Raw genomic sequence first — 25,104 nt, 5'->3', positions numbered from 1 at the left:
GGACAGACTGATTTGCATATAGCCAGGTTCTGAGCTGGGATGGGGCAGTGAGATAAATAACGGTGATGGATCAAGCCCTGATCTTTGGACTGGGTAAGAGTGGTCTGCTCAATTCAGACACTCTGTTCATCACTACCCCCTTTTGTAAATCGATTTTGGCCACTATAGGTGTGGCAGGGTATACTCAGACATGAGTCCCTTTCTCACTGCTCCATCAGGATTCAAGCAAGCCGGGCCGAAGAGGCTGAAATGCCAGAAACCGGTCCCTGGTAGCTTGTCTCCTTTCTGGTAAAGAATTGGCTTGGTAGTTTAGTCTGCCCTGTTCCCATGATGCACTGGGCCAGGGACAGACTGATTTGCATATAGCCAGGTTCTGAGCTGGGATGGGGCAGTGAGATAAATAACGGTGATGGATCAAGCCCTGATCTTTGGACTGGGTAAGAGTGGTCTGCTCAATTCAGACACTCTGTTCATCACTACCCCCTTTTGTAAATCGATTTTGGCCACTATAGGTGTGGCAGGGTATACTCAGACATGAGTCCCTTTCTCACTGCTCCATCAGGATTCAAGCAAGCCGGGCCGAAGAGGCTGAAATGCCAGAAACCGGTCCCTGGTAGCTTGTCTCCTTTCTGGTAAAGAATTGGCTTGGTAGTTTAGTCTGCCCTGTTCCCATGATGCACTGGGCCAGGGACAGACTGATTTGCATATAGCCAGGTTCTGAGCTGGGATGGGGCAGTGAGATAAATAACGGTGATGGATCAAGCCCTGATCTTTGGACTGGGTAAGAGTGGTCTGCTCAATTCAGACACTCTGTTCATCACTACCCCCTTTTGTAAATCGATTTTGGCCACTATAGGTGTGGCAGGGTATACTCAGACATGAGTCCCTTTCTCACTGCTCCATCAGGATTCAAGCAAGCCGGGCCGAAGAGGCTGAAATGCCAGAAACCGGTCCCTGGTAGCTTGTCTCCTTTCTGGTAAAGAATTGGCTTGGTAGTTTAGTCTGCCCTGTTCCCATGATGCACTGGGCCAGGGACAGACTGATTTGCATATAGCCAGGTTCTGAGCTGGGATGGGGCAGTGAGATAAATAACGGTGATGGATCAAGCCCTGATCTTTGGACTGGGTAAGAGTGGTCTGCTCAATTCAGACACTCTGTTCATCACTACCCCCTTTTGTAAATCGATTTTGGCCACTATAGGTGTGGCAGGGTATACTCAGACATGAGTCCCTTTCTCACTGCTCCATCAGGATTCAAGCAAGCCGGGCCGAAGAGGCTGAAATGCCAGAAACCGGTCCCTGGTAGCTTGTCTCCTTTCTGGTAAAGAATTGGCTTGGTAGTTTAGTCTGCCCTGTTCCCATGATGCACTGGGCCAGGGACAGACTGATTTGCATATAGCCAGGTTCTGAGCTGGGATGGGGCAGTGAGATAAATAACGGTGATGGATCAAGCCCTGATCTTTGGACTGGGTAAGAGTGGTCTGCTCAATTCAGACACTCTGTTCATCACTACCCCCTTTTGTAAATCGATTTTGGCCACTATAGGTGTGGCAGGGTATACTCAGACATGAGTCCCTTTCTCACTGCTCCATCAGGATTCAAGCAAGCCGGGCCGAAGAGGCTGAAATGCCAGAAACCGGTCCCTGGTAGCTTGTCTCCTTTCTGGTAAAGAATTGGCTTGGTAGTTTAGTCTGCCCTGTTCCCATGATGCACTGGGCCAGGGACAGACTGATTTGCATATAGCCAGGTTCTGAGCTGGGATGGGGCAGTGAGATAAATAACGGTGATGGATCAAGCCCTGATCTTTGGACTGGGTAAGAGTGGTCTGCTCAATTCAGACACTCTGTTCATCACTACCCCCTTTTGTAAATCGATTTTGGCCACTATAGGTGTGGCAGGGTATACTCAGACATGAGTCCCTTTCTCACTGCTCCATCAGGATTCAAGCAAGCCGGGCCGAAGAGGCTGAAATGCCAGAAACCGGTCCCTGGTAGCTTGTCTCCTTTCTGGTAAAGAATTGGCTTGGTAGTTTAGTCTGCCCTGTTCCCATGATGCACTGGGCCAGGGACAGACTGATTTGCATATAGCCAGGTTCTGAGCTGGGATGGGGCAGTGAGATAAATAACGGTGATGGATCAAGCCCTGATCTTTGGACTGGGTAAGAGTGGTCTGCTCAATTCAGACACTCTGTTCATCACTACCCCCTTTTGTAAATCGATTTTGGCCACTATAGGTGTGGCAGGGTATACTCAGACATGAGTCCCTTTCTCACTGCTCCATCAGGATTCAAGCAAGCCGGGCCGAAGAGGCTGAAATGCCAGAAACCGGTCCCTGGTAGCTTGTCTCCTTTCTGGTAAAGAATTGGCTTGGTAGTTTAGTCTGCCCTGTTCCCATGATGCACTGGGCCAGGGACAGACTGATTTGCATATAGCCAGGTTCTGAGCTGGGACGGGGCAGTGAGATAAATAACGGTGATGGATCAAGCCCTGATCTTTGGACTGGGTAAGAGTGGTCTGCTCAATTCAGACACTCTGTTCATCACTACCCCCTTTTGTAAATCGATTTTGGCCACTATAGGTGTGGCAGGGTATACTCAGACATGAGTCCCTTTCTCACTGCTCCATCAGGATTCAAGCAAGCCGGGCCGAAGAGGCTGAAATGCCAGAAACCGGTCCCTGGTAGCTTGTCTCCTTTCTGGTAAAGAATTGGCTTGGTAGTTTAGTCTGCCCTGTTCCCATGATGCACTGGGCCAGGGACAGACTGATTTGCATATAGCCAGGTTCTGAGCTGGGATGGGGCAGTGAGATAAATAACGGTGATGGATCAAGCCCTGATCTTTGGACTGGGTAAGAGTGGTCTGCTCAATTCAGACACTCTGTTCATCACTACCCCCTTTTGTAAATCGATTTTGGCCACTATAGGTGTGGCAGGGTATACTCAGACATGAGTCCCTTTCTCACTGCTCCATCAGGATTCAAGCAAGCCGGGCCGAAGAGGCTGAAATGCCAGAAACCGGTCCCTGGTAGCTTGTCTCCTTTCTGGTAAAGAATTGGCTTGGTAGTTTAGTCTGCCCTGTTCCCATGATGCACTGGGCCAGGGACAGACTGATTTGCATATAGCCAGGTTCTGAGCTGGGATGGGGCAGTGAGATAAATAACGGTGATGGATCAAGCCCTGATCTTTGGACTGGGTAAGAGTGGTCTGCTCAATTCAGACACTCTGTTCATCACTACCCCCTTTTGTAAATCGATTTTGGCCACTATAGGTGTGGCAGGGTATACTCAGACATGAGTCCCTTTCTCACTGCTCCATCAGGATTCAAGCAAGCCGGGCCGAAGAGGCTGAAATGCCAGAAACCGGTCCCTGGTAGCTTGTCTCCTTTCTGGTAAAGAATTGGCTTGGTAGTTTAGTCTGCCCTGTTCCCATGATGCACTGGGCCAGGGACAGACTGATTTGCATATAGCCAGGTTCTGAGCTGGGATGGGGCAGTGAGATAAATAACGGTGATGGATCAAGCCCTGATCTTTGGACTGGGTAAGAGTGGTCTGCTCAATTCAGACACTCTGTTCATCACTACCCCCTTTTGTAAATCGATTTTGGCCACTATAGGTGTGGCAGGGTATACTCAGACATGAGTCCCTTTCTCACTGCTCCATCAGGATTCAAGCAAGCCGGGCCGAAGAGGCTGAAATGCCAGAAACCGGTCCCTGGTAGCTTGTCTCCTTTCTGGTAAAGAATTGGCTTGGTAGTTTAGTCTGCCCTGTTCCCATGATGCACTGGGCCAGGGACAGACTGATTTGCATATAGCCAGGTTCTGAGCTGGGATGGGGCAGTGAGATAAATAACGGTGATGGATCAAGCCCTGATCTTTGGACTGGGTAAGAGTGGTCTGCTCAATTCAGACACTCTGTTCATCACTACCCCCTTTTGTAAATTGGTATTGTAAATGACATATGTTATTTATTTGTTGGTTTTTAAAATTGCTAAATTGATGGCTTTGTCATTTACAATGCCAATAGTTATAACTTTTGCGAATGTGACACCTATAGCATTTGGAATGCAACATATTTTGTATTTACGTGACTTAGATGGCAGCTCTTGTCGTTAGGCCACATCTCTAAAGAGCAGGAGAGTGCAGCAGGGGAGAGAAGCACAGCAATGCAATAGGTCTTGCATTAGGAAAGTTTGAGCTATTGGTATTGTAAAGGACACATTTTTTATTTATGTGCTTGTTTTGAAAATAGCGAATTAATAGCTTTGTTATTTACAATGCCAATAGTTTTATCTTTTGCAAATGTGACACCTATTGTAACACAATATGTGTTGTGAGGGTGAGTGAGGGTGAGGGTGAGGGGTTGAGGGTGAGGTGTTGAGGGTGAGTGAGGGTGAGGTGTTGAGGGTGAGTGAGGGTGAGGTGTTGAGGGTGAGTGAGGCTGAGTGAGGGTGAGGGGTTAAGGGGGAGGGGTCGAGGGTGAGGGGTTGAGGGTGAGGGAGGGTGAGGGGTTGAGGGTGAGGGGTTGAGGGTGTGTGAGGGTGAGGTGTTGAGGGTGAGTGAGGGTGAGGGGTTGAGAGTGAGTGAGGGTGAGTGAGGGTGAGGTGAGGTGTTGAGGGTGGGTGAGGGTGAGGCTGAGGCTGAGGGGTTGAGGTTGAGTGAGGGTGAGTGAGAGTGAGGGTGAGTGAGGGGTTGAGGGTGAGGGGTTGAGGGTGAGTGAGGGTGAGGGGTTGAGGGTGAGTGAGGGTGAGGTGTTGAGGGTGAGAGAGGGTGAGGGTGAGTGAGGGTGAGGGGTTGAGAGTGAGGGTGAGGGTGAGTGAGGGTGAGGTGTTGAGGGTGAGTGAGGGTGAGGGTGAGGCTGAGGGGTTGAGGGTGAGTGAGGGTGAGGGGTTGAGGGTGAGTGAGGGTGAGGTGTTGAGGGTGAGAGGGTGAGGGTGAGTGAGGGTGAGTGAGGGTGAGTGAGGGTGAGTGAGGGTGAGTGAGGGTGAGTGAGGGTGAGTGATGGTGAGGGGTTGAGGGCGAGTGAGGGTGAGGGTGAGTGAGGGTGAGGGATTGAGGGCGAGGGGTTGAGGGTGAGGGGTTGAGGGTGAGTGAGGGTGAGGGTGAGTGAGGGTGAGGTGTTGAGGGTGAGTGAGGGTGAGGGGTTGAGGGTGAGTGAGGATGAGGGGTTGAGGTGAGTGAGGGTGAGGGTGAGTGAGGGTGAGGGTGAGTGAGGGTGAGGGTGAGTGAGGGTGAGTGAGGGTGAGGGTGAATGTGAGTGAGGGTGAGTGAGGGTGAGGGAGGGTGAGGGTGAGTGAGGGTGAGTGAGGGTGAGGGTGAATGTGAGTGAGGGTGAGGATGAGGGGTTGAGGGTGAGTGAGGGTGAGGGGTTGAGGGTGAGTGAGGGTGAGGGGTTGAGGGTGAGTGAGGGTGAGTGAGGGTGAGTGAGGGTGAGGGTGAGTGAGGATGAGGGGTTGAGGGTGGGTGAGGGTGAGTGAGGTTGAGGGTGAGTGAGGTTGAGGGTGAGTGAGGGTGAGGGTGAGTGAGGGTGAGGGTGAGTGAGGGTGAGGGTGAGTGAGGGTGAGTGTGAGTGAGGGTGAGTGAGGGTGAGGATGAGGGGTTGAGGGTGAGTGAGGGTGAGGGGTTGAGGGTGAGTGAGGGTGAGGGGTTGAGGGTGAGTGAGGGTGAGGGTGAGTTAGGGTGAGGGGTTGAGGGTGGGTGAGGGTGAGTGAGGGTGAGGTGTTGAGGGTGAGTGAGGGTGAGTTAGAGTGAGGGTGAGTGAGGGGTTGAGGGTGAGGTGTTGAGGGTGAGTGAGGGTGAGGCATTGAGGGTGAGTGAGGGTGAGGTGTTGAGGGAGGGTGAGGGTGAGTGAGGGTGAGTGAGGGTGAGTGAGGGTGAGTGAGGGTGAGTGATGGTGTGGGTGAGGGGTTGAGGGTGAGTGAGGGTGAGGGGGTTGAGGGTGAGTGAGGGTGAGGGGTTGAGGGTGAGTGAGGGTGAGGGATTGAGGGTGAGAGATTGAGGGTGAGGGGTTGAGGGTGAGTGAGGGTGAGGGTGAGTGAGGGTGAGGGGTTGAGGGTGAGTGAGGGTGAGGGGTTGAGGGTGAATGAGGGTGAGGGGTTGAGGGTGAGTGAGGGTGAGGGTGAGTGAGGATGAGGGGTTGAGGGTGGGTGAGGGTGAGTGAGGTTGAGGGTGAGTGAGGGTGAGTGAGGGTGAGGGTGAGTGAGGGTGAGGGTGAGTGAGGGTGAGTGAGGGCGTGTGAGGGCGAGTGAGGGTGAGTGAGGGTGAGTGAGGGTGTGGGTGAGGGGTTGAGGGTGAGTGAGGGTGAGGGGTTGAGGGTGAGTGAGGGTGAGGGTGAGTGAGGGTGAGGTATTGAGGGTGAGGGGTTGAGGTTGGGTGAGGGTGAGGGTGAGTGAGGGTGAGGTATTGAGGGTGAGGGGTTGAGTGAGGGTGAGGGTGAGGGGTTGAGGGTGAGGGGTTGAGGGGTTGAGGGTGAGTGAGGGTGAGGGTGAGTGAGGATGAGGGGTTGAGGGTGGGTGAGGGTGAGTGAGGTTGAAGGTGAGTGAGGGTGAGGGTGAGTGAGGGTGAGTGTGAGTGAGGGTGAGTGAGGGTGAGGGGTTGAGGGTGAGTGAGGGTGAGTGAGGGTGAGGGGTTGAGGGTGAGGGTGAGTTAGGGTGAGGGGTTGAGGGTGGGTGAGGGTGAGTGAGGGTGAGGGGTTGAGGGTGAGTGAGGAGGAGTGAGAGTGAGGGTGAGTGAGGGGTTGAGGGTGAGTGAGGGTGAGGGTGAGGGGTTGAGGGTGAGTGAGGGTGAGGGGTTGAGGGTGAGTGAGGGTGAGTGAGTGGTTGAGGGTGAGTGAGGGTGAGTGAGGGTGGGTGAGGGTGAGTGAGGGTGAGTGAGGGTGAGGGTGAGTGAGGGTGAGGGTGAGGTGTTGAGGGTGAGGGGTTGAGGGTGAGTGAGGGTGAGGGGTTGAGGGTGAGTGAGGGTGAGTGGTTGAGGGTGAGTGAGGGTATGTATGTATGTATGTTGAGTTTGAGGGTGAGTGAGGGTGAGGTGTTGAGGGTGAGTGAGGGTGAGTGAGGGTGAGGGTGAGGTGTTGAGGGTGAGTGAGGGTGGGTGAGTGAGGGTGAGGGGTTGAGGGTGAGTGAGGGTGAGGGTGAGTGAGGGTGAGGGGGTGAGGGGTTGAGGGTGAGTGAGGGTGAGTGAGGGTGGGTGAGGGTGAGGGGTTGAGGGTGAGTGAGGGTGAGGTGTTGAGGGTGAGTGAGGGTGAGGGTGAGGTGTTGAGGGTGAGTGAGGGTGGGTGAGGGTGAGTGAGGGTGAGTGAGTGAGGGTGAGGGGTTGAGGGTGAGTGAGGGTGAGGGTGAGTGAGGATGAGGGGTTGAGGGTGAGGGGCTGAGGGTGAGTGAGGGTGAGGGGTTGAGGGTGAGTGAGGGTGAGGGGTTGAGGGTGAGTGAGGGTGAAAGGTTGAGGGTGAGTGAGGGTGAGGGGTTGAGGGTGATAGAGGATGAGTGAGAGTGAGAGTGAGGGTGAGTGAGGGGTTGAGGGTGAGGGGTTGAGGGTGAGGGGTTGAGGGTGAGTGAGGGTGAGGTGTTGAGGGTGAGGGTGGGTGAGCGTGAGGGTGAGCGTGAGGGTGAGTGAGGGGTTGAGGGTGAGTGAGGGTGAGGGTGAGGGGTTGAGGGTGAGTGAGGGGTTGAGGGTGAGTGAGGGTGAGGTGTTGAGGGTGAGTGAGGGTGAGGGTGGGTGAGCGTGAGGGAGGGGTTGAGGGTGAGGTGTTGAGGGTGAGTGAGGGTGTGGGTGAGGGGTTGAGGGTGAGGGGTTGAGGGTGAGTGAGGGTGAGTGAGGGTGGGTGAGGGTGAGGAGTTGAGGGTGAGTGAGGGTGAGGTGTTGAGGGTGAGTGAGGGTGAGGGTGAGGTGTTGAGGGTGAGTGAGGGTGGGTGAGTGAGGGTGAGTGAGGGTGAGGGGTTGAGGGCGAGTGAGGGTGAGGGTGAGGGGTTGAGGGTGAGGGGCTGAGGGTGAGTGAGGGTGAGGGGTTGAGGGTGAGTGAGGGTGAGGGGTTGAGGGTGAGTGAGGGTGAGAGGTTGAGGGTGAGGGGTTGAGGGTGATAGAGGATGAGTGAGAGTGAGGGTGAGTGAGGGGTTGAGGGTGAGGGGTTGAGGGTGAGTGAGGGGTTGAGGGTGAGTGAGGGTGAGGTGTTGAGGGTGAGGGTGGGTGAGCGTGAGGGTGAGCGTGGGGGTGAGTGAGGTGTTGAGGGTGAGGAGTTGAGGGTGAGGGGTTGAGGGTGAGTGAGGGTGAGGGTGAGGGTGAGGTGTTGAGGGTGAGTGAGGGTGGGTGAGGGTGAGTGAGGGTGAGTGAGGGTGAGGGGTTGAGGGTGAGTGAGGGTGAGGGTGAGTGAGGGTGAGGGGTTGAGGGTGAGGGGCTGAGGGTGAGTGAGGGTGAGGGGTTGAGGGTGAGTGAGGGTGAGTGAGGGTGAGGGGTTGAGGGTGAGTGAGGGTGAGAGGTTGAGGGTGAGTGAGGGTGAGGGGTTGAGGGTGATAGAGGATGAGTGAGAGTGAGGGTGAGTGAGGGGTTGAGGGTGAGGGGTTGAGGGTGAGTGAGGGTGAGGGGTTGAGGGTGAGTGAGGGTGAGGTGTTGAGGGTGAGGGTGGGTGAGCGTGAGGGTGAGCGTGAGGGTGAGTGAGGTGTTGAGGGTGAGGAGTTGAGGGTGAGTGAGGGTGAGGGGTTGAGGGTGAGTGAGGGTGAGGGTGAGGGGTTGAGGGTGAGTGAGGGTGAGGGGTTGAGGGTGAGTGAGGGTGAGGTGTTGAGGGTGAGTGAGGGTGAGGGTGGGTGAGCGTGAGGGAGGGGTTGAGGGTGAGGTGTTGAGGGTGAGTGAGGGTGTGGGTGAGGGGTTGAGGGTGAGGGGTTGAGGGTGAGTGAGGGTGGGTGAGGGTGAGGGGTTGAGGGTGAGTGAGGGTGAGGTGTTGAGGGTGAGTGAGGGTGAGGGTGAGGTGTTGAGGGTGAGTGAGGGTGGGTGAGTGAGGGTGAGGGTGAGGGTGAGTGAGGGTGAGGGGTTGAGGGTGAGGGGCTGAGGGTGAGTGAGGGTGAGGGGTTGAGGGTGAGTGAGGGTGAGGGGTTGAGGGTGAGTGAGGGTGAGAGGTTGAGGGTGAGTGGTTGAGGGTGATAGAGGATGAGTGAGAGTGAGGGTGAGTGAGGGGTTGAGGGTGAGGGGTTGAGGGTGAGTGAGGGTGAGGGGTTGAGGGTGAGTGAGGGTGAGGGTGGGTGAGCGTGAGGGTGAGCGTGGGGGTGAGTGAGGTGTTGAGGGTGAGGAGTTGAGGGTGAGTGAGGGTGAGGGGTTGAGGGTGAGTGAGGGTGAGGGTGAGGGGTTGAGGGTGAGTGGTTGAGGGTGAGTGAGGGTGAGGTGTTGAGGGTGAGTGAGGGCGAGGGTGGGTGAGCGTGAGGGAGGGGTTGAGGGTGAGGTGTTGAGGGTGAGTGAGGGTGTGGGTGAGGGGTTGAGGGTGAGTGAGGGTGAGGGGTTGAGGGTGAGTGAGGGTGTGACCATATCCATTCCAGACACTGATAATTAATTGGCGACAAAAGTTATTATTTGACGTGGCATATCTTAATTGCTAGGTTTTTTAATTACTAGTTGATGTTTAATTTTTGTAATCATTTTTTTAAGTATGCACCTCTTAAAAAATAAATAAAAATATTGCTTGTTATGTATTTCCATTTGTAGACCTAGAATAGTTATGGTGCATTGTATGTAGCTTTAAAAAATAAAAATGTAGACTGCTCAATGTATTTCCGTGAATAGATGCAGGTTGCCTCTTTCTGTCAAATAATATCCCTTGTTCAACTTACTATAATGGCGCGGTATACTATGAAGCAGAGGAGGACTGACTGTCAGAGCCTTGCTCTTTCCTCTCTTGCCAACAGGGCTACTCCAGAATAAGACCACGAAAACCATAATTTGTGAAACATGGCCATTTGACTCGCAGCCCGGTCAGTGGAGGGGCTCCGCTTTCTGATCCGTAGAGGCTGATGTTCAGTCACTTTCTTGAAGAGGAAATGGGGAATAAAAACTTTACTTTTGCAGTGATGTCGATGAACCTGGCTTGATGTCACACTGCTGCATTGTGCTGATTTTCTAAGTAAAAACATGCATAGTGAGGAGCACTAATACGGGTTTGAGATGGTGGAAGAGCTGCTTCTCTCTTATGGAGATAGATTATCTGGGGGGAGGAAGGGCTCCTAATGGGAAGTGTAGACGGGGAGAAATTGAGAAAAAAAAGCTGAGCAGGGAGGGTGTTATTGCGGCTATCTGTTTGCCCGAGGGGAGGAGAAATGCAGGCCTGAGGCAGAGCACACGCTGAGAAGCTTGTGGGAGGGGGGCTGGGCTGCCTTTGATCTGGTAATGCGAGGCAGGCAGGCAGGGGGCTGGTGGCATTGTGCACGCGCTTTTTAGGGCTTGCGCTTGCGCAATGACCTAAAAAGCACATGCACTTGAAGAAATCGCCAGTGGAATCGCCAGTGGTGGATCAACACTGGATAAGCCGTAATAGAGCTTCGCCAGCGATGCGCAGAAGCGCATCAGCAGGCGAGCCCTAAAAAGGGTTTCCAAATTATAGATTTTAGTAATACGCAGATTGTAATTAGTGTAAACATTTTTTATTGCAGTCCATTAAAAGCACATAGTCCACAGCTTCGCTAGCAACACCCTTACAATACCTCTCAAAAAGAGTACATCTTTGTCAACAGGAAGCTTCGAGTGAACTCAATCAATTCAATTCATGAAGCTTTATTCGGTACATGAAACATGACCATAAAAGCACACAAAAAAACAGACAAACAAAATAACCAAAGTTTCAGATTGACAAATAAAACAGATATCAGTAGACATACAGTCCATATAATTTAAAAAAAGCATATTTTTCCTTGCATAAATACATTTGTTTAAAAAGGAAGCAGTATTAAAACACATGTCGGCGGAATTCAGATTACATAATAAGCTCATAGCCTGATTAACTGTACACACACCATATTTCAAAAACATTGGTTTCAAATAGGCGATACGAAAATTTATGTACAGTTTACAAAATAGTAAAAAGTGCAAAGTGCTCTGTTTAAATACGCCATCACACAGACATGGCCCTGTTGGATGTTTTTTGAGAATTGGTAGGGCCACTACATGGTGTGCTACTCCGAACCTCAGTCTTGTAAGCACAAACTTATGAGATGGCCTAGTCACCGTGGATAGATAAAATGGTGAACCTTCCAAAATAATATATCTATTGTAGAACAAGACAGTGGTCCTGCTGCTGACAACCGTTTCCTAGCTCTGCTGGCCAGAAATTTACTTTTCAACTCAGCTTTAGAGATCAAAGATGCGGCTCTTGGGTCAATCAGGACATTAAGACTAAATATTTCTGAGTAACAATCAACAACATAATTTAACCAGGGAATTTTCCTATAGTGATCCAATGATAAACAGTCCTCAATGATGGCTCTATTAAAAGATTTCTCCTCCTGGAGCCAGATGGAACGCCAAATCAGGAGTGGCCTTAAGGACAATAGGTCACTTAGGTAATAAATATCCAGTTCCCGATGGATCAGCTCAGTTGGGGCGGTCAGGGGTAGACACAGAAGCTTTTTCAAAAAGGAGTTTTCCTCCGTCTGCAAAATTTGGGTATATCTATGACCCCACACACCCGCCCCATATAATGCTATTGAGGTACATCTAGCCTGATAAATTTGAAGCATATCCTTAGTACGCCTGTCTCCTACTTTTGCCGCAAATCTAAAAACACCATAGGCGTTCTTTGCCATTTTGTTACTAACATGATTAATTTCATCAGTCCATTTTCTGTCTCTTGAAAAGGTAATACCAAGGTAACAAAATCTTTCCACGTGTAGCACTTTTTCATGATCAATAAAAAAAGCATTAGAGAGTTTGCTTCTGGCCCCGCAGGTCATGGTGTGCGTCTTCCCCTTATTAATGGACAGTTTCCTATCTTGTATGAACTTACAGAATCTGTCAATTAGGGGCTGTAGACCTAGGGGAGTTCTTGAACGTAAGACGGCGTCATCAGCATATAATAACACCGGGACAGAAACACCATTAATCTGGGGGGCATCAGATTTTACATTCTTTAAGATTGCGTCAACTTCGTTAATAAATAATATAAAAAGGAGGGGGGCCAAAACACAAACCTGTTGAATCCCATGTTTCACACTGAACTTAGGGGTACATTCTCCTTTTGTGCCATAACGCACACAAGTTTCAAGCTTTTCATACAACCTGGCCAGAAACAAAATTATACCCTCGGGGGCTCCTAGGTGTAACAGAGTTGGCCATAAAATAGCATGGTCGACCATATCAAAAGCACTGCTTAAGTCTGCAAAGCAGAGGTATAAAGAACCAGTTTTGGCTTTGGTGTATTTACTAATCAATAGGTCTAGATTTACACACTGGTCGAGTGTACCCCGGCCCTTCCTAAAGCCGTACTGCCTGTCGGCCAGGATGTTCTCTTGCTCAGCCCACTCTTCTAGTTTTACTAGCATAACTCTACTCATGATCTTAACAGAGGAGTCTAGAAGAGAGATAGGGCGGTAATTCTTAGCATCTGACCTACTGCCCTTCTTGTGTATAGGGATAATAATAGATTCTCCCCAGGTTTTAAGGGGCTCACTACAGACTGCGGCGTTAAATACAATGGTCAAGAGAGGGCTCCACAACTCTGGGGCTAATTTATAAACATCAATAGGGACCCCATCAGGTCCCTGAGCCTTCCCCCCTTGCTAACACGTATTCCCAGGTCGACCTCTTGGACTGTGATGTCCAGTGGTAGTGTGGTCCTCCTACTAGGGTTTGTATTATCACAACTTTTTGAGCCAAAGATTTTGGAGAAATGTGTAAACCAGTCATCGCTGGTGACATTAGAGGATAGCTCAGGTATATGGTCTTCTTTAAGAAAAGGAGAGTTGACCGTAGCCCATAAGAGTGTATTGTTAGATGTTTCAGATGCTTGGTTAAGAGAGTCCCAGGCCTCCTGCTGTGAACTCAATCAATTAAAGCCAATACCATCTTCGAAAGCAGCATTTGCATTTGTAGATTGGTTAACTGCACACATTTTCATTTCTTTCGGGGAGCAGGCACCCTGGCAAGAAGGGTTACCTCTTGTTTAGCTGTCTCCCTGCCTTCCTAGCACAGTAGACTTCCTTTCCATTTCAGATGAGGGATATGACCTGCTGGAATTAACTATCCTGCAACTGTTGTCTTTTAATTAAAAAGGAAACTGTTTTTGTGACATCAAAAAAGTATGGGCACACCGGTCCCCGCAAATGCCACCCACTATGACCTCTGTGTTTAATAAAGAAACAATATACCAGCTCAACTTTAAGAAATTATTAATGTTGAGTTCTGACATCACAATGGCTTTTGCTACAGCCAGCAGCCAGGGAGAATGGCGGAACATGGAGCATTACAGTTTATTTTTCTGAAATGTTTATATTAAAAGAAATAATGATCAGCAGAAAGGAGTGTTTTTTGCATTCTTTCTATCTGCGACGTCAACCATCACTCCGCAAAAAACACGCCCCGATTCCGAGCTTAGTCTGAAGCTCTTTGGTGCAACCCTGTGGCCTGACGGTCCCTTCACAGCACGAGAAGCAGGTTCCAAAGTTTGCGGACCCTGGCCGTGTTTGAGGACACATTCCGTCGGGTTCATATCTTTCACTAAGGCAACACGTAATCCTGCCCGAAACGTGTGCGGGATCTTACACTCGCTTCTGAGAGAGCCAGAAAGGGGGAAGGAGAGGCTCGGCCAGCCTGCACACAAAATAAGATGACCTCCGAGTAATCACTTATCAACAATTTATCATTTCCCTCTTGCCAAAAAAGAAAGAGCTACTTGCTTATTAACACTTCAGTGGCGGTTAATAGACGCCACGGGTTGCCTGCGCCGCGTCCCCTGAGAGCACAGGTTGCAAAGCAGCAACTGTTCGGCTGTGCTATGGTGGAGAATGCTGGACTATTTTATGCAAACTGTGTTGTGCTGTGGCATGGCATGTTATCTATTACTTCTCTGTGTTATGTATTGGCATGTTGTGTTAAACTAGATTGCTACATGGCATTAAGTTATGCGGCATTCCTGAAGACCTGGCTTCTTGGCGCTGTTAGGTATTTAAATGGAGCTAAAAAACCTCACTGGGTGACGCGCGTTCGTGATTAGGCGTTTTCACCTACCGGGCGAAGGGGGGGGGGGGGGGGGGGGGAGGGCAGAGTGCAGATGCAGAGTGCAGATTGTGAGTGCAGAGTGCAGATTCAGAGTGCAGAGTGCAGATGCAGAGTGCAGATTCAGAGTACAGATACAGAGTGCTGAGTGCAGATGCAGAGTGCAGATTGTGAGTGCAGAGTGCAGATTGTGAGTGCAGAGTGCAGATTCAGAGTGCAGAGTGCAGATTGTGAGTGCAGATTGCAGATTGTGAGTGCAGAGTGCAGATTCAGAGTGCAGATTCAGAGTGCAGATTCAGAATGTAAAGTGCAGATTCAGAGTGCAGAGTGCAGATTCAGAGTGCAGAGTACAGATTCAGATTCAGAGTGCAGAGTGCAGAGTCAGAGTGCAGATTCAGAGTGCAGATTCAGAGTGCAGAGTGCAGATTGTGAGTGCAGAGTGCAGATTCAGAGTGCAGAGTGCAGATTCAGAGTGCAGAGTACAGATTCAGATTCAGAGTGCAGAGTCAGAGTGCAGATTCAGAGTGCAGAGTGCAGATTCAGAGTGCAGATTGAGAGTGCAGATTCAGAGTGCAGAGTGCACATTCAGAGTGCAGAGTGCAGATTCAGAGTGCAGAGTGCAGAGTGCAGATTGTGAGTGCAGATTCAGAGTGTAGATTGTGTGTGCAGAGTGCAGATTGTGAGTGGCAAGTGCAGATTCAGAGTGGAGAGTGCAGATTCAGAGTGCAGATTCAGAGTGCAGAGTGCAGAGTGAAGATTCAGAGTGGGCCTGGCTCCTGAGGCTTGAGCAGGCAAAGCCAGGCTATCTTCATTTCTGAGCACAGGTCCGAAGGGGACATGTGAGCTTCTGCCCGTTTAATTCAATTGATCTGGGAGCTGCGCAGAGAATAGTGATCAAAAATAAACCTCTTATGTGAAAGGGAATGAGGGGGGAAGAACGTGTGTATAAATACGGAGGCCCGCAGTATGCCGGCTGCGACCCTGCGGGAACCGGGCACAGGCGAGGGGCAGGATTGGGTGGCAGGCAGGGCAATCACAACGACGGGCTCACTCAGCTCCAGTTATCATAGTTTTTTAATTATTAACGGGGTGTTTCCGCTTCTTTTTCCTGATCCTGTTTTGACTTGAATTTGGAAAACGTACAGCTTCTGGAGACAACAAAGTACTTTTTAAGAGGCAAAGGGGCGCCCGTTTGTGTCCCACTTTTAAAATATAAATGTATTTATTGAGAAACGGGTCAGCTTTAGCGTACGATGTTTGTCGTTGGGCAAACTCTCTATTTATTTACAACTTGGGCTGCAATAAATCAGCCTGCACCGTAGTTTTCTGTTCGTCGTGTTGCTTTTGGCGTCTAGTTCAAGGGTAGCTAAATATATTTATTAGTGGTTTTTTTAGTTGGCACGCTCACACTTTCTGCACTTTCCCCTTGACGTTCAAGAGTGTGGGGAGGTTAGCCAGGCTATTGTGCCTGCTGCAAAGCACAGGTTGTAGCAGGCGCTACACAGATGAGCATTTTATTCAGGTAGTTCAGAGGGTTACGGCCTATGTTGCATAAACAAACCCCACTGTGACACAAGTTATGTTGGACAGGCCTCGTGAAAGGCCCGCTCCCTCCCCGCATGGCGGGGTCTGGACCCCTGCTCTCCCTGTATCCAAGACAAGAACCATCCCAGCAACCCACCGGGTCAACCCACGGTCCGTCCCCGACGGAACCCCAGCTCCTGAACACTCCGGTATCGGCTGGCCCGGTCCCCCGTCAGTACCACTGCCCCGGACCAGCCGCCATCTTTGGACACTACACGACCAGGCCGCGTGGCCTCGGATCGACCCCAACCCTGGGCCTGGCCAGGCCCCGACATCGAGGCACCACCATCCACCCAGGAGGTGAAGAGACCACTTGGCAGGTCAAAGGGAGAAGGAGTGTCAATGGCTCCCCTCCGCCAGGTGTTGATCGCCCCCTGCTGGGTGTCTGGACTCCCTCATCCCGGACCTCCCGACCTCCAAGTGCGAGGGTCCGGACATCAAAGGGCGCCAGACCTATAACTGGGGCAGCTCCAGAGCAGGAAGGCAGTTGTATCCTGGAGTCGAGAGACACCGAGACAAACTCATCCCTGGAGGCCTGCTGGCGCTGCCGCGGCCCTTTCTTGTGAACCATCTCCGAAGCCTGCTGGCGCTGCCGCGGCCCTCGTCATTGTGAACTATCGTCCAAGCCTGCTGGCGCTGCCGTGGCCCTCGTCATCGTGAACCATCGTCCGAGCCTGCTGGCGCTGCCGCGGCCCTCGTCATCGTGAACCATCGTCCAAGCCTGCTGGCGCTGCCGCGGCACTCGTCATCGTGAACCACCGTCCAGGCCTGCTGGCGCTGCCGCGGCCCTCCTCGTCGAGAACCATCTTCGTAGCCTACTGGCGCTGCCGCGGCCCCTCTTTGCCAACCCTCAAGCTCGAGGATTGTGAGCTTCACCTCTTGCTGTTCCCGTACCGGCCCGGTACTAAGACTGTCCCGCTACCCCTTTCCCCCAAGAGACTAGAATTGGCAGGATCCTCGTATCCTGGTCCCGCTGTATCGTTGATTACCTGGCCTCAAGATTTCTATATAAAGTGTGCAGAACTCATCTTTGTGTGGTGTCCATCTGTGGGGGGGAAGTTACTTATCTGTACGATCACCGGAGACGGCCCTCACCGGAGGCCTCTCCCCCTGTACTCGGCCGACCCTCCGGGTCTCCGTCTAACATTGGTGGCCAGCGGCGCGATCCGAGCCGACGCATAATCGTACAGAAAGTAACTCACCCCACGACACACAGCCACCATGACGACAAAGGAAAGTGGAACAACGGAAAAATTCCTGATGGAAAAACTAGAAGAATATAGCCACAAAGAACTAAAACAATTCTGCATAGAACTGGGCATTGCTACCACAGGACTGAGCACGAAAGAGGACCTCAAACACGCCTTGGAAGCTTGGGCGGAGGCGGGAACGACCGTACCCCAAGACCAAAACCCCAAGACCACCGAAACAAGCACCGCTCCTACAGAAGAAAGAAGACCGAGCTTCTCGCCGGAGGAGGCCCGAGAACGGGAGAAGAGCCGGCTCCACGAGTTGGAACTGGCCCGACTTCGCTTAGACGGAGAACTCAAGTTGGCGGAACAAAAAATAACTTTGGAACACTTACGGCTCCGAGAGGAGCGAGAAGAGAAAAAGAGTCAGAGAGAGCTGGAAGAGAAAAGACTAGCCTACGAGCAGGAGCGCAACTTGAAGGAACTAGAGATTCGGAGGCAGAACAAAGACCTCGGAGTCCCCGGGCACCAGAACCCCCCTACTCCTACAGACCCCAAGGTCCACATCCCAAGGATGTCGTCAGAGAATATTTCTGGAACGATGATATCCAGCAATGGTTCAAAGCCTATGAAGTAGCAATGACCTCCCACCGGATCCCACGGAGCGACTGGGGAGCCGGGTTATGGGGGAGGTTTGTCAACGAAGGGCGAGATGCCCTGCTGCAACTCCCGGACCATCAGATGACGTCCTACGACCACATGAAAGCCGCCCTTCTCACTCGATACGGACTCACGCCCGAGATGTACCGCCAGAGGTTCCGCGACTGCAAACGGATCCCGGGTATGACTTGGGTGGAGTACGTGAACTTCTTTAGCCGAGCCTTCGAGGGGTGGATCAAGGGCAGCAAGGTGACCACTTACGAGCAGCTCTTTGACCTTATTGTATGGGAACACCTCTCTAATACCTGCTTCGTCGAGCTCAGGCAGCACCTCCTTGACAGTAAACTGACTGAACCTCGCCAACTCGCCATCGAGGCAGACCGATGGGAGAGCACCCGAGTTTCCCGAAACTGGCCCAGCGAACAGAACCGAGCCTCCCAAGGGCCCCATCGCCCCCGAGGAGGAGGAGGAGGCCAGGGTCGGGGCCGAGACACCGTCCCGGTGGCTCCCACCAGCAACACCCCGCCCCCGGCCGGAAGAGGAAGCCCTCCGACGCGACCAGGGTTCCGCGCCAACGTTACCTGCCACCGATGCCAACGACCCGGCCACTACGCCAATGATCCCAACTGCCCGAAAAACCAGAGTCCCATGACCCGACACGTCGCTGCCGCTGCCCTGGGAGAAGAACAAGCCCAAGAAAACACCGAAGAGTACGAGCCAGACCAACCCGAGTGGGAACCCGCCGCCATGTCCCTGGTCTGCCTAGGGGAAAGAGACCTGATTCCGCGGGCACCCCTTCCCGCCAAAACGCAGAAGTACAGCCAGTGGGTCAACATTAATGGGCACCGGGCTGAAGCACTCCGCGACACCGGGGCCAGTGTGACCGCAGTCCGCTGCCATCTGGTGAGCCCGGATCAGATCTTACCAAATATCCTTTGCCCAGTACGGCCGGCCGATAACTCCGAGAGCCTGTGTCGGATGGCCTGCGTCCCCTTCGAGTGGGGAGGAGTATCCGGCATGCTAAAAGTGACTGTCCGCGACGATGCCCCCGTGGACTGCCTCCTGGGGAACGACCTTGAGAGTTCTCCCTGGTCAGCTGTGGAACGAGGAGAGCACCTGGGGATGCTGGGCCTCCCTGAATGGGCCTGCGTAACGACCCGATCCATGGCCGCCCACGCCATCCCCAGTCCCGAAGAACAAGAATGGCCGGAGCCCCCTCCACCAATCGTCCAAGAAGGAGCAACACTGGAAGCCAGTTCCCAGGAGTCCAGCGAAGAAGGACTTGATCGGCTCCGGGACCTTCCCGAACTAGCCCAGTGGCGTCAAGAGGGTGGCCCCACTCAGGAACAATTCCGACAGGAGCAGAGGACATGTCCCTCCCTCGAGCGACTCCGACAGCAAGCCCTCACCCAGAGCGCAGGAGACACCTCGGGGGCCCACTGGATTTATTGGGACAATGACCTGCTCTACAGTGAGCAGAAGATTGCTGAGCTGGGGGCCAGCCGGGTGCTGGTGGTCCCCCTCCGCTTCAGAGACTTCCTCTTGAACCTAGCCCACGATGTGCCTCTAGCCAGACACCTGGGACAAGACAAAACATACAGCCGCCTGGTGACCCACTTCTACTGGCCCAAAATGCGGAATGATGTAACGAACCACTGCCGGGCCTGCCCCACATGCCAGGCCAGATGGAAGAGCGGCCGAAAACTCAAAGCACCCTTGCAGCCTGTTCCCATCGTCACCACCCCGTTTGAACGGGTGGGAATAGACATAGTGGGGCCCCTAGAGCCCAGAACAGCACAAGGACACCGATTCATCCTGGTCCTGGTGGACCACGCCACCCGCTATCCCGATGCCATTCCTCTTCGGACCGTGACGGCGCCCGTGGTAGGCCGGGCCCTGATGGGAATCTTCTCACGGGTGGGTTTCCCCCGAGAAGTCGTCAGCGACAGGGGCACGAACTTTATCTCTAAATACATGAAGTCCCTCTGGCAACAGTGCGGGGTCACCTACAAATTCACGACCCCATATCACCCGCAAGGAAATGGGCTGGTAGAGCGGTTTAACCGCACCCTCAAGGGGATGATCATGGGCCTGGAAGAACCCCTACGTCGCCAATGGGATGTGCTGCTCCTGTGCCTCCTGTTCGCATACCGAGAAGTCCCCCAGAAATCCCTGGGCTTCAGCCCGTTCGAATTACTGTATGGGCACCCCGTCCGGGGTCCCCTCAGCCTGGTCAAAGAAGGATGGGAGGTGGCCCTTCAGAAGACTCCTCCGGATGTATACAAGTACCTCCTGACCCTCCGTAACCAAACCCGGCGATTCAGGGAACTCGCCAAGGCCATCCTTGAAGCCAGTCAGGAGGACATGAAGCGATGGTATGATCAGCATGCCTCCTCCATCGAGTTCGAGCCGGGACAACAGGTCTGGGTGATGTCTCCTGTTGAACCCTGCGCCCTACAGGACAAATGGACAGGGCCCTTCAAGGTGGTAGAGCGCAAGGGTCCAGTCACCTACCTGATCGACCTGGAGTCACCCCGGAACCCCCTACGGGTCCTCCACGCCAACAGACTCAAACCCCACTTCGTGCGCTCGGAACTCAGCCTCCTGATGGCTACCGATAGTGGGACTGAAGAAGACTCCGAGCCCCTTCCTGACCTGCTGAGAACGCTCGAAAGGGACGGCTCCGTGGAAGGGGTCAGCCTCTCCGATGCTCTATCCTCAGAGCAACGCCAAGACTGTCGAGACCTTCTGCTCCAGTTCGCCGACCTGTTCTCCCTCATCCCCGGGGTCACCCCCTGGTGCCTTCACGATGTAGATACCGGGGATAGCCCCCCTATTCGACACAGGGCGTACCGAGTGCTGGATCGAGTGCGCGCCTGCATCCAGACAGAAGTCTCCAAAATGCTGGCTCTGGGAGTGATCGAGCCATCTGACAGTCCCTGGGCCAGCCCAGTCGTACTGTTCCCCAAAGCGGCCGCCCCGGGCGTAGCCCCTGAGCTCAGGTTCTGTGTGGACTATCGGGGCCTGAACGCCGTTACCCGAACCGACGCTCACCCCATCCCCCGGGCAGATGAGCTGATTGACCGCATGGGGGCCGCCCGCTACCTGAGCATCTTCGATCTGACAGCGGGCTACTGGCAGATCGGCCTCACCCCGGGGCCCAAGAGCGATATGCCTTCTCTACCCCGGATGGCCACTACCACTTCAAGGTGATGCCCTTCGGCATGAAAAACGCCCCAGCTACCTTCCAGAGACTCGTGAACCAGGTACTGGCGGGCCTCGAAGAATTCAGCGCCGCCTATCTGGACGATATTGCTGTGTACAGTCGCCACTGGGCAGATCACCTCCACCACCTCCGGGAGGTCCTGCACGCCCTCCGGCAGGCCGGGCTCACCATCAAAGCCAGCAAATGCCAGATTGGCCAAGGGTCCGTGACCTATCTGGGACACCAAGTGGGGAGCGGTCTGGTGGCCCCCCTCCAGCTCAAGATCGCTGCCATTCAGGCCTGGCAACCACCAATCTCCCAAACCGAGGTCCCAGCCTTCTTGGGGCTCACCGGGTACTACCGGCAGTTTGTAAAGGACTATGGCAGCATTGTGGGGCCCCTCACAGAACTCACATCCAAGAAAAACCCCAAAACAGTCAACTGGACTCCGGAATGTCAGGCGGCCTTTGAGAAATTGAAGTCCGCCATGTGCACCGCCCCCGTGCTCCAAGCCCCCGACTACAGCCGGGAGTTCATAGTGCAGACAGACGCCTCAGATCATGGCGTGGGGGCCGTCCTCTCCCAACTCAACACAGAGGAAGTCGATCAGCCAGTGGCCTTCATCAGCCGACGCCTGCTGGCCCGAGAACAGCGCTGGAGCACCATCGAGCGGGAGGCCTTCGCCGTGGTGTGGGCCCTCAAAAAGCTCCGGCCCTATCTCTTCGGCACCCACTTCCGGGTGCAAACAGATCATCGACCCCTGAAATGGCTGATGCAGATGCGGGGAGAGAACCCAAAACTGTTACGCTGGTCCATCTCCCTGCAGGGGATGGACTTCACTGTGGAGCATCGTCCCGGCCAAGACCACGCCAACGCAGACGGCCTGTCATGCTTCTTCCGCCTCGGCGAGGAGAGTACCCAAGAGGATGGGTGACTCTCCCTGCCTTCAGCTGGGGGGGACGCATGTTGGACAGGCCTCGTGGAAGGCCCGCTCCCTCCCCGCATGGCGGGGTCCGGACCCCTGCTCTCCCTGTATCCAAGACAAAAACCATCCCAGCAACCCACCGGGTCAACCCACGGTCCATCCCCGACGGAACCCCAGCTCCTGAACACTCCGGTATCGCCTGGCCCGGGCCCCCATCAGTACCACTGCCCCGGACCAGCCGCCATCTTTGGACACTACACGAGCAGGCCGCGTGGCCTCAGATCGACCCCAACCCTGGGCCTGGCCAGGCCTTGACATCGAGGCACCGCCATCCACCCAGGAGGTGAAGAGACCACTTGGCAGGTCAATGGGAGAAGGAGTGTCAATGGCTCCCCTCCGCCAGGTGTCGATCGCCCCCGGCCTCCCCGGGCGTTGGCTCCACCCCCCTGCTGGGTGTCTGGACTCCCTCATCCTGGACCTCCCGACCTCCAAGTGCGAGGGTCCGGACATCAAAGGGCGCCAGACCTATAACTGGGGCAGCTCCAGAGCAGGAAGGCAGTTGTATCCTGGAGTCGAGAGACACCGAGACGAACTCATCCCTGGAGGCCTGCTGGCGCTGCCGCGGCCCTTTCTTGTGAACCATCTCCGAAGCCTGCTGGTGCTGCCGCGGCCCTCGTCATCGTGAACTATCGTCCAAGCCTGCTGGCGCTGCCGCGGCCCTCGTCATCGTGAACCATCGTCCGAGCCTGCTGGCGCTGCCGCGGCCCTCGTCATCGTGAACCATCGTCCAAGCCTGCTGGCGCTGCCGCGGCACTCGTCATCGTGAACCACCGTCCAGGCATGCTGGCACTGCCGCGGCCCTCCTCGTCGAGAACCATCTTCGTAGCCTGCTGGTGCTGCCGCGGCCCCTCTTTGCCAACCCTCAAGCTCGAGGATTGTGAGCTTCACCTCTTGCTGTTCCCGTACCGGCCCGGTACTAAGACTGTCCCGCTACCCCTTTCCCCCAAGAGACTAGAATTGGCAGGATCCTCGTATCCTGGTCCCGCTGTATCGTTGATTACCTGGCCTCAAGATTTCTATATAAAGTGTGCAGAACTCATCTTTGTGTGGTGTCCATCTGTGGGGGGGAAGTTACTTATCTGTACGATCACCGGAGACGGCCCTCACCGGAGGCCTCTCCCCCTGTACTCGGCCGACCCTCCGGGTCTCCGTCTAACAAGTTACAATCCTTTTTCAATATAGCCTGTTGGTATGAACTGGCGTCATGGGACTTTGTGTAAACAGCTAAGCATAAGTTCAGAGCCTGCTGTTTTATTCTCAATGTTAAATTACGCACTCACCCACTAGTCATTCAGGCGCACTTCTTTCCACTCCCACATATAGTGACTCACACACTCCATCCGACTTAATTTGTAAGGAAGCACACTCGGGAGTCAGTGAAAAGAAGCTGTGGAAGATGAGATATGCATGTGGACGAGACATGAGTGCACATGCCTAACGTGGAATGAGTTCAACAGGCATGACTGAGACAATTTGAAGACCACTACCCCTTCCATGGCCCCGTCATGTTTAATTTGCAGACTCACAATTTCAGAACTGAAACATATTTTCGATATTATTTATAACAAAATCATGGTTACTCTCCATTGACAAAGCCAAAAGTCCTGTCTGGTTTAAAATGTATGTCAGTTGCTGGGTTATATATCTGGATGCAGACACTTTAACAACTGCTTCTTGCTTTCTCAAATATGCTTGAAAATGCACCATTTGCCCGCTATGTTTTCAAACTTTTCTCAGGGGAAGAACCCACCCCCAAAATCCCTTTATGATGGTGTGCTCACAATGCTCGCTTGCCACCAGGCACTCACTCAATATTTTACGCCTCACCACTTTCAAATGTCACCAGCCACCACTGTGTAGCTGTGTGTGTGTGTGGATAGCTTTTTTTGTAGGTGTCTTTATGAGTGGGTGGCTCTGTCTGTGTGGCTCTGTGTGTGTGGGTGGCTCTATGTGAATGACTCTGTGTGGGTGGCTCTGTGTGGGTGGCTCTGTATGTGTGTGTGGGTGGCTTTGTGTGTGTGGCTCTGTGTGGGTGTAAATGCAATAGGTCATGCATTTGCGAGCGATTAAGCTATTGGCATTGTAAATGACAATGCCAATTATTTAACGATTACGCTATTGGCAATGTAAATGACAATGTCATTTATTTATGATTTTAAAAAAAACACCAAAAAATAAAGGTCATGAGCAATGCCAATAGCTCTACCTTTAATAATGCAGAGACCGAGACCATTGCATTGTAAATGCGTGTTACTCTTCTTATCTGCAATGAACATGAAAGGACAATACAATAAGGATTTAAGTGGTGAAGGAGAGATCACTGATAAAGGATGAATCGTATCAAGGATACTGGTTTATAATTAGCCACTGGCAGTTTGGAGCCTAATCGCTGTGAACATTATAGATTCAACTTATATACCTTTGATACACAAGTGCCAGATTTTCGGATCATTATTACTTACCTTCAACACTGGATACAATTTTAACATAGAGCCCTGACACACTACACCTCGCCTTGATACATGAGGAAACATGATGCTTTTATGTATTTATATTTTGGATATAATTTGACTTTGAGCATGGATATATTGCACCTTGTATTATTATATGAGCCCTGATGAAGTTCAATTAGTGGAACGAAACACTTTGGCTGACACCCATGTCTCATTCGAACAACAGACACCCACAGTGAAGCCACGCTACAGCCGAAACAGGGGATACGACTATCTGAAATACCCCAGGCTACAACCAAGACAAGGCAGCTAACCGCGCCCTCTTAAAAGATTTTTGAATACAAATTGTCCCCAAATATTGAATGGTTTATCGAGGCCATTTCTAGAATCGGCTCAGCAGTGAAACCTGACGCTTGCCAGATATAGCGGTCGGCTAATTATACAAAAGTGTCCACAGATCGACGGACCTGAACTAAATCCCATAATCATTACTGGATAGGAATGACAATAATTATTCGCAGATGGTAAAAACCTCTTGATTACTTGAGAATCACAGCCACTACAACCTATAGGAAACGCCACGTTAAGGAAACCTACAGGAGACTTATGAGGATTCAACTGTATGACAGACAACGAAAATAAACAGTCTTGATAAAGGTGGCACCGAATTACACGCAAAACCACCGAAACGCGTCGACGCAAGTTTAAGTACAATTCATGTTGTTCCTCCCTGATGCATATAAGATTGTGAGGTTATAACACCAGGGCTGTTTGAAACTTTTTCTGTGAATGTACGCCTTGTAAACTTTCAAGTTTTATGTTTTACAATTTAGTTTTGTCTGTCCCATACTTTTT

The sequence above is a fragment of the Lissotriton vulgaris genome, chromosome 1_1 (genome assembly GCF_964263255.1).
Source record: "Lissotriton vulgaris chromosome 1_1, aLisVul1.2, whole genome shotgun sequence".
Lineage (NCBI taxonomy): Eukaryota > Metazoa > Chordata > Amphibia > Caudata > Salamandridae > Lissotriton > Lissotriton vulgaris.
The sequence above is the reverse complement of the archived record's forward strand: the minus strand, read 5'-3'. Positions refer to the sequence as shown.